The sequence below is a fragment of the Oryctolagus cuniculus genome, chromosome 3 (assembly GCF_964237555.1).
Source record: "Oryctolagus cuniculus chromosome 3, mOryCun1.1, whole genome shotgun sequence".
Classification (NCBI taxonomy): domain Eukaryota; kingdom Metazoa; phylum Chordata; class Mammalia; order Lagomorpha; family Leporidae; genus Oryctolagus; species Oryctolagus cuniculus.
The window spans coordinates 119,712,741-119,725,497 of NC_091434.1; positions in this window are offsets into that span (position 1 = coordinate 119,712,741).

Genomic DNA, 12,757 nt, shown 5'->3' on the forward strand with positions numbered 1-12,757 from the left:
TAATCAGCAGGAGAAAAGAGTTCAAGAGCACGGGGTAGAAATGGAGCAACCCAGATTCGTAAGGCCACATCCATGAGAAACAGGCCCACTCAGACAGTGACTTAATCTGGTGATGTTAACATGCACCCCTCATGCCACATCTTGACCACCACAAAAATAACTTTCCAATACAGTCCAACCATGATTGAGTGTGGATGCATTCTGAGAAATGTGTTGTTAGCTGGTTTTGTCATTGTTTAAGCACCATTGAGTTTATTTACACAAATTAAGATGACAATGTAATATTATAAAGCCAGTCATATATTTGGTCTGTTGTTGATGGAAATATTGCTATGCCACTTATGGATATAAAATAACAGTACATTATGACTAAAAGAACTACACAGAAAACTCTCCCTGAGAAATAGTGCAAAGGAAAACTCTTGAGCCAAGAAGAGTGACAAAACAAAAGGAATTTATAGACTCTGGATCTACAACAAACATTAAATGTTGCCCAACTCCAACAAGATTAGCATATATCCTCCAAAGAATAGAAGAGTGTGCGTTACCTTGGTCCCTACTGCCTGATTCTTTGTGACCAGATTTCAATAAAAAATTTCAGCATGATAGAAGGTAAGAAAAAATGCAATCTGAACAGACACAGCTATTATTAGAAGCAGACTCATGTTGGAACGTTAGAGAAGGAATAAAAATAACTCAATATATAAATGACTCTTAACATACATATGTTAAGGATCCTATTGAAAAAGTGAACAACATGCAAGAACAGATGGGTTATAACACAGAAATGAAGACACAATGGAAAAAGTCACATGAAAATTTTAGAAATAAAAAAGTTACATTGTAATGAAGATGATGCCTTTAAGTTCATCTAGTAGATGTGAAGAGCCAAGGAGGAATCTGTGAACCTGAAGATATGTCAGTGAAATCTTCTAAACTAAAACACAAAAAAGCACAGAACACTCTGCTTATAAGTTTAACAGTTTTAAATTCCTTATATGAGTAGAATTGTGTAGTAATTGTTCTTCTATATTGAGTTTATTGCATTTAGCATAATGTCTTCCACATTTAGCAAAATTATCTTTTACATGTTAAGTAGAAATACTTTATTAGCAACCACATACTGAGAAATTTCACTGCAAGAAAAGTTGAAAGGAACTGATGAAGTGAAGGAAAATTATTTAAGTCAGAAATTTGGCTGTATCTATAGAACAGAGAAGAGTCTCAACAAAGTTATAAAAATAGAATAAAACGGTTTCTTTCTCTTGTTGTTAATTAACCTAAAACGATGGCACTGGTGCTGCTGCAGTCCAGGGCGGCCGTCTGAAGGCCCGGTGGTGCCTCCCCAGCACTCTGCCTGGCTCAGTGGTTTGTTCAGCAAGCACAGCCATTCTCTACTAGCTTCTTCACTACTCAGTAATGCCCCGCTCACCTGGCCAGGCTAAGCCCCTCATCCTCCTGCTGCGACACCTTTCCTAGGGAGCATTGTCTTTCTGTTTGCAGACACAGTTCCCAAACCCTGTCTGTATTTGTTGTTGCATCCTGCTGGGTGGCGCAAACACCACTTTCCTATCTAGAAAAGGAGAATGTACATATTTGTCTGCTGGTCTCTCTTGTAGACTTTACACAGCAAACGTCTGGCCTCATGGGACTGTGACTCTGGGGGAACTGAGGGAGGGTGAGCTGTGCTGACAATGATAGCAGTGGTAGTCAGGTAGGGCCACCAGCACGGAAGTGCTAGATGCTAAACTGTGTTTGTGCACTCTTTGCTATATCTTTTTTTTAACAAGATTTATTTATTTGAAAGTCAGAGCTATACAAAGAGAGGGAGAGAGAGAAAGAGAGAGAGAGAGAAAGAGGGAGAGAGAGAGAAAGAGGGAGAGAGAGAGAAAGAGAGAGAGAGAGAGAGAGAGAGAGAGAGAGAGAGAGAAAGATCTTCCAACTGCTGGTTTATTCCCCAAATGGCCACAACAGCCAGGGCTAGGCCAGGCCAAAGCCAGGAACCAGGAGCTTCCTCTAGTCTCCCATACATGTGCAGGTGCCTAAGAATTTGGGCTATCTTTCACAGCTTTCCCAGGTGCATCAGCAAGGAGTTGGAACAAAAGTAGTGCAGCCAGGACTCGAACCAGTGCCCATATGGGATATCAGCCTTGCAGGCAGCAGCTTTACTCACTACGCCACATCAGCCCCTCTGCTTCATCTTTAAAGCCTACAACAGTGCCGGCTCATAAGGGTGACCAATTATGTTTTGTTCAGTGCATTAATAAATGAATGGACAGATTATCTGATGGGTTCGTACTGACAGCCCTGTTGACTTGGTTCTCAAAGCTTCCTCTTGAACACTCAGCTTCTTTCATTCACCCAGTAGCTCTAGGAGCCACCAAAATCCTTCCAGCAGACATATCCACTTGGATGCATTTGGGTCCAGTTGCCTGAAGCAACCTCCATCATCCCTGTTACCTTCAGGAAGGGAGGACCAATCCCTGCTGGCCAAGCACAGTGGGAGTCCCAGTGTTCTGGCCTCCACACTTAATTTGTGATAATTCAGTTACATGGGTGCGTCTGCACCTCAGCTGAGCTAACCTGATGGTATGAACTGTGTGTATCTCTGTAACTGAACTATCGGGGGCCAGTGTGATTCTCAGTAGATGCTCTATGCAGTGATGTGAAATGTTGACTCTGCAGCTGGCAATGAAGGTTCAGTTATTACTGTCACATTCAACTGATTAGGGAGCTATGCAATCCAGGTCCTGATTGGGTTAGGTATTTAGAGGGATATTTTGTGCCCCGTCCTATGAAGACGAGTAAGAAACTTGCTCTATTGGTGAAGACTGGGTAGACAAAATACAAGTAAAGGGAATAAAGTGATTAGTATAAGAAAGTAAACAATTGAATAACAACCTGTGTGAATATTAGAACAGAAAGCAAGGAGCAAACATTACCTATTAGATTACTATGTCAGAGCTCTGTTGAATCTTTTTTTTTTTTTTTTTGACAGGCAGAGTGGACAGTGAGAGAGAGAGAGACAGAGAAAAAGGTCTTCCATTGCTATTGGTTCACCCTCCAATGGCTGCCGCTGCCGGCGCGCTGCAGCAGGCGCACCGCACTGATCCAATGGCAGAAGCCAGGTGCTTCTCCTGGTCTTCCATGGGGTGTAGGGCCCAAGCACTTGGGCCATCCTCCACTGCACTCCCTGGCCACAGCAGAGAGCTGGCCTGGAAGAGGGGCAACCAGGACAGAATCCGGCGCTCCGACCAGGACTAGAACCCGGTGTGCCAGCACCACTAGGTGGAGGATTAGCCTAGTGAGCTGCGGCGCCGGCCATTGAATCTCTTTTTTAAAAGATTTATTTTATTTATTTGAAAGGCAGAGTTACTGAGAGAGAGACAGAGACAGAGAGAGAAAGAGAGAGAGCGAGAGAGAGAGAGAGAGAGATTCCATCTTCTTCCCAAATGGCTGCAACAATCAGGGCTGGGCCATAGTGAAGCCAGGAGCCAGGAGCTTCTTCTGGGTCTCCCATGATGCCAGGTCTCAAGCACTTGAATAATTTTCTGCTCCTTTTCCCAAGCCATTAGCCAAGAGCTGGATCAAAAGTGGAGCAGCCGGGATTTGAACCAGCATTCAGATTGGTTGCCAGCATAGCAGGAAGTGACTTTTACACACTATGCAATAGCACTGGCCCCTTGCTCTAAATCTTTTACACTTGCTGGTCTCAGTTTTTTTGAACTTTTCAGCTTTGCCTATCCCGTGGACTTTTCTTAGATTCCAGTCCTTTCTCCAACACTTTCTGTCTACTCATGACTAGCAACCAAATGAGAAGAAAGTGGGCAGGGGTATTGGACTATTGTTTCTTTGAAGGTCAACCATCAAGTCTGTTCAACTTTGTGCCATAACATTTTTACCTGGAAAGGCTGAGTCCATGAGAACAAGCAAGGCACTTGGTATTACTATTTCTTCCATCCAACTGGCAGGTAGAGATCACCCTCCCCTTGCAAACCTCTTTCTGCCATGCCTTTATCTGCTCAATGCTCAACAAGCTTCAGGAGTGCCCTGGCTGACTCTTCTGCCAGATAAGGTGTGACTACTCTGAAAAGGACATCTCCAGGTGGTTGAAGTGCAAACCTCCCACCTGCCAGTCAGTGTGTGTGTGTGTGTGTGTGTGTGATTTACTGCTAGTCCTTCTTCATTTAAAGTTGAGTGCAATATATAAATTTATAATGTCCCACTGACAGTTTAATTCTTCTTCAAGTACCAATATCCAATCTCCCAGGGTTATAGCCCTCCTCCAAGATCTTTCCCTTAAAATGTGTGCAGGTTTATGAGACAAGGGAGATTCTGAATCGTTATGGTACACAGGATGTTTGGTGTTAGCTGGTGTCTCCTGCTCTCTGGTTAACATGCATGTCTTCTTGTTCACATGGTGCTCTCACAAACTCTGATATTGCCAGCTGTACTTGGATGGGCTTGCAGATTCTTCTTTTTTTATTTGACAGGTAGAGTTACAGACAGTGAGAGAGAGAGAGAGAGAAAGAAAGGTCTTCCTTCCGTTGGTTCACTCCCCAAATGGCCACTACGGCCAGCGCTATGCCAATCCGAAGCCAGGAGCCAGGTGTTTCCTCCTGGTCTCCCATGCAGGTGCAGGGTCCAAGCACTTGGGCCATCCTCCACTGCCCTCCAGGGCCACAGCAGAGAGCTGGACTGGAAGAAGAGCAACTGGCACTAGAACCCAGCGCCCATATGGGATGCCAGCACTGCAGGTGGAGGATTAACCAAGTGAGCCACAGCACTGGCCCCCAGATTGTTCTTCTGCCAAGATAGTGCTTCTGGGGGGTGTCCCCAGATGGTACAGCCCCATCGAGTAGTTTACTAGCTGGGGCAACATCTTCTCATCATTCTCTCTATACAGCTTGCTGGTCAGTGAAACACAAATACGGTGCATTCCATGTCAGGACATGAGTTATATCTCAAAGAAAACGCTACCCTAGACCCAAGGGAGATGTGGTGACATGTGATGTGTGCCACCCTCCCAAAGGGCAGCTAAATGAGTGCTTCCTCCAGGATCTCAGAAGTAGGTGATGGAACCAAGAGTCTCTTGTCTATTCTTAGTGCTACTTTCACTTGTCAGTGCACCTCACCCTCTTCAGTCCCTAATTAGGTTTGCAAATCCCAAGAGAGGAGTGTACTGGTTATACCTCATGTGAATGGCAGCAAAGGCTGTTTCTAATTCTCAAACATTTACTTAAGATAGCATAGTAAATCCTTTGTTAACAGTCTATGATAAGTCCTAAAAGATCACATATAGGTTTTGCCAGGAGGTGACTTCTTAGGCAGAACTCAATATTGGCTTAAGAGTGGACAGAGAGAGAGAGAGAGGGAGAGAGAGAGTTGGGATCTTCCACAACATGTTTTTCATTAGAGCTACCCATTAACTTTTAGCATCTTCCCATTATATTTACTCATGAAGCAAAATGTTGGATCCACTCGCATTTGCACACTGAGTCCCAAATACCTTGAAGGTTGGCATTGTTATCTTGCATACCACTAGAGGCATTGGCAAGTCATAACAGCAGGCTTTGCTCCAGTAACACTTTTAGCCGAGCATGAGTACTTGTCCATAGGGAGTACAGCTCATTTTTTCTCTTTAAATATTACTTCTGATTTTTAAGAACTCGGAAATCTAATGTGTTAAATGGCCATCATATCTACTTCCATTTTTCAGAAACTGTGGTTCTTATAACCTGTCCTGTATCCTTATAACCATTACTCTCATGACTCATTTCTACCAACTTCCAATTTTCTGGACACAAGGCAAGATGTCTTCTTTCTAATTTAAAAAGTGTTTAAATAATTAGTGTATTTAAAAGTCAGATAGAAATAGATGTGTGTGTGTGTGTGTGTGTGTGTGTGTGTGTTTAGGGAGAGCTCTCCCACCTACTTAACTCATATTCCCCAAATAACTACAACAGTCAGGGCTGGGTCAAGGCCAGAACTAGGAGTCAGAAACTCAATCTAGGTTTCTCATATAGTGACAGGAACACAACCATTTGAGTCATCACTGTTGTCTCCCAGGGTTTGATTAGCAGGATGCTGGAATCAGAAGGCAAAACTGGGAATTGAACCCAAGCAGTCAGTTGTGAAATGAGGGCATTTTAACAATTAAACCAAATTTCTGTCCCAGAGAAAGATATTTAAACAGATTCTCAGCAATTTCATTGAACTCCATCAATGAACGCAGCTTGGCTTGGATGCCACAAGCTGACCATCAGACAGGGATAGATAGGAATGACCTTTCCAGGTGTTGGATCAAGATAGAACTAGCTCAGAGAGGAGGCCAGTTCTTGAATCTCAGCTGAGCTTTGGCGTCTCATCAAGCTGTCATTCCAATACTGCTTGTCTTGCATCTGTTCTGCCTTTCTTTTTAAATAGATCATCCAGTAACTAGGGCGTTTTTACGTGATCATTCCCAGAATACTAATGCGCATTCCATCAAAAGCTTTGTGATAATGAAACTGAAGAGAGGGTAAAATAAATAAAGGTTGTCATATAAGATAATGGTTCAGCCTGTTGATTGTATCTCATAGAACAATTACAGCATTGCCAAAGATCAAAGGCACCTGCAATTGCCATTGGTACTCATTAACAGTGATTTTTGTTTAAGTCAATTGGGTGCTAGAAACAGTGTTTTGCTACATTAGCTCAGTGAGGAAAAAAGACTGCAAAAATGATTTAATATAAGTCACAATAACAATTCATGGGGTTCCAACACTGCTTTCTCTAATTTTCTAAGGTGGAACAATGTCCAAAAATAAATGGTATGGGGGCAGGACTTCAAGAATGGTAACACAGAGAACTCCAGGAAACCTCCTCCCCAAAGTGACATCTGCTAAGCTAGTAAGTATTAGCAATGCAATAATTCAAGGCTGTGGAGACTGATCAAAGGGCTTACAATGAATCGAGAAGCACTTATTCAACAAAGTCCATGGAAACTCAGTACTAACAGTGGGAAGCTATGGCAAGTGTTCTAGGGACTGCACTGACTGCCTTCCTAGTGGATGGGTTTACAGAGTGGACTGAGCAGCCATGTCACAATTTCTGATTTCCTCAGCTTTCAGGAAGCCAAAGACCAGCAGCCACTCACAGTTCACACAGCTCATGCCTCAGGTCTATACTGAGTGTCATGGCGGTAGTCATATGGCAATGCCCTCTTCCGCTCCTCCAATTCTGTTTCCGTGTGTAAGAATCCAACTGGTGAAAAGACCATCTTCTCTTTCCCACATAGCTATGTATTACCAGGAGCTTCTTTGGTGAGATTGGCAGAAAAATGGCTTATCTCCTCTCCCATGGCTTTCTGGGGTGAAAAACTGTCCTTGATAGGTTTGACAGCTGGAAACCCACTAGATCCTATCTCCTCTGATTCTAGGATATAGAAGGTCCGTAGCTGGGCCCAGTGGAGGCACCAGTTTCCTATTCTCTGGAAGTCCAGGGAAGTCCAATCCACTGCTCCTGATCATAAGGAAACCATGAGTGGGTCTTAAAGTGGAGGACAAGCTCTCCCCCCAGAGTTGGCACCCAAGGAAGATCAAACTATAAGGATTATGCAATGTAGAGGGGAAAACAAGGAACATGAACAGATATGCAGGAAAACATTGGAGATTTAAAGCATGCAAACTTGCAGATAACAGAATTCTTGAAGAAGAGAGAATTCAAAATGAATTGCTGAGAACATGAAGATTTCAATGAAAAGCTTTAAACAACACATCCAAGGAGCTCAGCACAAAGAGATCCACATCCAGACACACTGTTGTCAAAGAGGAATCTTGGGGCCGGCGCCGCGGCTCACTAGGCTAATCCTCCGCCTAGCGGTGCCGGCACACCGGGTACTAGTCCTGATCGGGGCGCCGGATTCTGTCCTGGTTGCCCCTCTTCCAGGCCAGCTCTCTGCTGTGGCCCGGGAGTGCAGTGGAGGATGGCCCAAGTCCTTGGGCCCTGCACCTCATGGGAGACCAGGAGAAGCACCTGGCTCCTGCCTTCAGATCAGTGCGGTGCGCCGGCTGCAGCGCGCCGGCTGCAGCGGCCATTGGAGGGTGAACCAACGGCAAAAGGAAGATCTTTCTCTCTGTCTCTCTCTCTCACTGTCCACTCTGCCTGTTAAAAAAAAAAAAAGAAAGGAAAAAAAAATGAATCTTGGAAGCAGTGAGACAAAATGGCTCATAAACAAAGGAACAACTTGAGATCAGACACAATGGAGACCAGAAACCCATCTGATGGCACACTCAAAGCGTTGAAAGCAAAACTTCTCCAGCAAAGTACTTACAGCTATCAAAGTCACATTTCAAAATGAAGCCAGAATTATGACAGTCTGGTGCTGGCACTTAGCCTAGTGGTTTGGACACCCATGATACCCAGTCACAGAGCACCTGGGTTTGATTCCTGGTTCTGGCTCCTGACTCCAGCTTCCTGCAGATGCAGATTCTGGGAGACAGCGGTAATGGCGTGAGTAATTGGTTTCCTTCCAGCCATTGTGACAGATTATGTTTCTGGTTCCCAGCTTTGACCCCGTCTATTGGGAGTATTTGGGGAGTGAACCAGCAGATGGGAGCTCTCACTTTCCGTCTCTCAGTCTATCTGTCCCTCTCACTTTCCTCTCTTTTTAGTAAATAAGATTGTTTAAAAGAAGAAAAGTCTTTTAAAAAACATACATGGGCCAGCGCCGCGGCTCACTAGGCTAATCCTCCGCCTGCGGCGCCGGCACACCGGGTTCTAGTCCCGGGTGGGGCGCCAGATTCTGTCCCGGTTGCTCCTCTTCCAGTCCAGCTCTCTGCTGTAGCCCGGGAAGACAGTGGAGGATGGCCAAGTGCTTGGGCCCTGCACCCGCATGGGAGACCAGGAGGAGGCACCTGGCTCCTGGCTTCGGATCAGTGCAGCGTGCCGGCCGTAGCTGCCATTTGGGGGGTGAACCAAAGGAAAAAGGAAGACCTTTCTCTCTGTCTCTTTCTCCTTCTGTCTAACTCTGCCAAAAAAAAAAAAAAAAAAAACATAGATGCTCCCATGTGGTGGAATGAGAATGCTGTGCCAAGATGGCGCTGATGGCGCTGGTGAGCTATCGTCAGTTACTCAGGAATGGCAGCGGAACCCACCTGGCAAAGGAGCCTGCCTAGCAGCAGACACTGAACCCACCTGGCAAAGGAGCCTGCCTAGCAGCAGACAGTGATTGGTTATGGCATAAACCACCCCTTGACCGGATTGGCTGCCTTGGCTACATAAGCTGCTGCACCAACTGAAATAAACAAATCAGCGAGCTGCTCGCCTCTAGCCTGCTTTCACCCGACTCCCGGTATCTGCGTCGTGACTCCGGGTCTCTTGCCCCCATTGCGCTTCTCCTCTCAGAACGAATCCACAGCAACACTCCCAGATGTTATAGACTCAATGTCTGCCTTCCCCCAATTTTATATGTTGAAGCCCTAATGCTAGATGTATTTGGACATAGGGCCTTCACAGAAGGAATTAAGGATAAAGGGGGTTCTAATCCAATAGGATTAGTTTTTGTCTTTATAAGAAAAAAAGAGAAGGCTCACTCCCTCTCTCTCCTAGCAGCTCTTTATATGTGTGAATGAGTGTGTGTGTGTGTGTGTGTGTGTGTGTGTGTAGCATCTGAGGACACAGCAACAAGACAGCCACCTGCAAACCAGGAAGAGAGCTTGTGATGAAACTGATGCCACAACTGGTAAAGCCACTATGGAAGACAGTTTGGAGAGTCCTCAGAAACCTGAATATAGCACTACCACAGGACCCAGCCATCCCACTCCTTGGAATTTACCCAAATAGAATTAAAGGGGAGAAAAAAAGAGCCATGTGCACCTCAATATTTGCTGCAGCTCAATTCACAATAGCTAAGACATGGAAGCAACCTAAATGTCCATCAACGGATGACTGGATAAAGAAACTATGGGATATGTACTCTATGGAACACTATACAGCAGTAAAAAACAATGAAATCCGGGCATTTACAACAAAATGGAGGAAGCTGGAAAACATCATGCTGAGTGAAATAAGCCAGTCCAAAAGGGACAAATATCACATGTTCTCCCTGATCAATGGCAACTAAACGAGCACCTAAAATGATACCCATTGAAGTGAAATGGACACTATGAGAGACAATGACATGATCAGCCCTTGTCTAGACTGTTGAGGAACAACTTACTATGTTATTCCTTTTAGTATTTTTTTGTTGTTGTTGTTGTTGTTGTTGCTCTGTTTGTTCTACATAAGACCACTGGTTGAACTCTGCAATCAATGCACAATCATTCTTAGGTGTTTAAAATTAATAGAAAAGTGATCTCTGTTAAACATAGGAGTGGGAATAAGAAAGGAAGGAGAAATATAGGTTGGCACATGCTCACTCGGACTTACCTCCAATGGTGGAACTAGAAATGTGCCAGGGGATTTCAACTCAGTCTTACCAAGGAGGCAGGTACCAATGCCAGTGCACTTGGTAAAGTGATAAGTATAAATACACAACCGATTAAAAAGATAGGGTACGTGTCAAAGAGATTTCACAAATAAGACCAGTGTAAGCAAATAACGAAGGATAGAAATAAAAGGGAGAGAATGATCCTGCAGGGGAAACAGGACACACAGCAGACTCATAGAGTGGCAAATGCCCAAAACAGCACTCCTGCCTCAGAATCAACCCTTGGCACATTCGGATCTGACTAAAAGGTCCATGAGAGTCTCACAGGCATGGAAAGCCATGACACGGTGGCAAAAAACAATCTAAATGAAAGATCCTGGTGGACAAGACCCCAGCAGAAGGAACAGGCCATCAAGGAGAGAGATGCCTTTCTCTGAAGGGAGGAGGGAACCTCCACTGTGATACGGCCTTGAGTAAACAAGTTCAGAGTTGGTGAACTCAAGGGGCTTCCATAGCCTAGACAGCTCATAGCAAGAGTCTCGGGTGATTGCTGACATCATAAATAAGAGTGCCCATTGTTAAATCAACAACGGGAGTCACTGGGTACATGCTCACCACGTAGGATCTCTGTCCTTAATGTGTTTAACTATGAAACTTAAAAACAGCACTACTAGTTGAACAATACCCTATACCTGTGTGGTTGTGTGAGTGCAGCCTGTTGAAATCCTTGCTTAGTATATACTAAGTTCATCTTCAGTATATGAAGGTAATTGAAAATGAAACTTGATGAAGGGCGGGATGGGAGAGGGAGTGGGAGAGGGGAGGGCCGCAGGAGGGAGGGAGGTTGGAGGGGGGAAGCCACAACAATACAAAAGTTGCATTTTTATGAAGGTAATTGAAAATGAAACTTGATGAAGGGCGGGATGGGTGAGGGAGTGGGAGAGGGGAGGGACACGGGAGGGAGGGAGATTGTGGGGGGGGGAGCCACAACAATACAAAAGTTGCACTTTGTAAATTCACATTTATTAAATAAAAAAATAACTATATAACAAACAAACAAAAAAGAAAGAAAAAGAAAAGAAGAAAAAAAAGAACTTAATACTTTACCCTTATAGTAATTTTTTATGTTCTATTTAAAACTATTGGTTGAATTCAGTAATTAATACACAATTACTCTTAGGTGTTTAATTAATGCTATAACTAGTACTCAAATAGTATTTTACACTTTGTGTTTCTGTGTGGGTGCAAACTGTGGAAATCTTTACATAATATATGCTAAATTGATCTGTATATAAAGATAATTGAAAATGAATCTGGATGTGAATGGGAGGGGAGAGGGAGTGGGAGAGGGGAGCGTTGTGGGTGGGAGGGAAGTTATGGGGGGGGAAGCTATTGTAATCCATAAGCTGTACTTTGGAAATTTATGTTCATTAAATAAAAAATAAAAAAATTTAAAAAAAAGAAACTGATGCCATTAGATTTTTTTTTTTTTTTGACAGGCAGAGTGGACAGTGAGAGAGAGAGAGAGAGACAGAGAGAAAGGTCTTCCTTTTGCCATTGGTTCACCCTCCAATGGCCGCCTCCGATAGCAGGAGCCAGGTACTTATCCTAGTCTCCCATGGGGTGCAGGGTCCAAGCACCTGGGCCATCCTCCACTGCACTCCCTGGCCACAGCAGAGAGCTGGCCTGGAAGAGGGGCAACCAGGACAGAATCCGGCGCCCCGACCGGGACTAGAACCCGGTGTGCCAGTGCCGCAAGGCGGAGGATTAGCCTAGTGAGCCGCAGCGCCGGCCGCCACTAGATCTTGATCTTGATCTTATACTTCTAGCTTTCAGAATTGTGAGAAAGTCAGTTCCTATTGTTTAAGCTCAATGATCTGTGGTATTTTGTTATGGCAGCTCAAGATGAAATAACAAAGCAGATAAACAAAATATCAGAGAGTTTCTTGCTAGCAGACTTGCTTTATAGGAAATACAGAGGGTGTTCTTCAGGCTGAAAGCAAGTGACGCAAGAGAGTGATCCAAACCCACACAAAGAAAACCAAAAAGGACTATTAAAGTTAATTATACAGAAAACTGTAAAAGACATTCTCAAAAGCTGTCTGACAGAGTAGCATGTGTATAATTTTTTTTGCATGCTTAAATCATACAGAAATGCAGTGTATTAGTCAATACCAACACAAAGGAAATGGATGGAACCAAAGTTGTATTTCAGAAAGGAAGGCATCAGATGGGAATGCATTAGCCCCATTGGGGCTTCATTAGAACACATCAAACATTCTCTCTCTCTCTCTCTTAACTTCCTTTAAAAGTCATACAATTAGGGCTGCTGCTGTGGAACAGCAG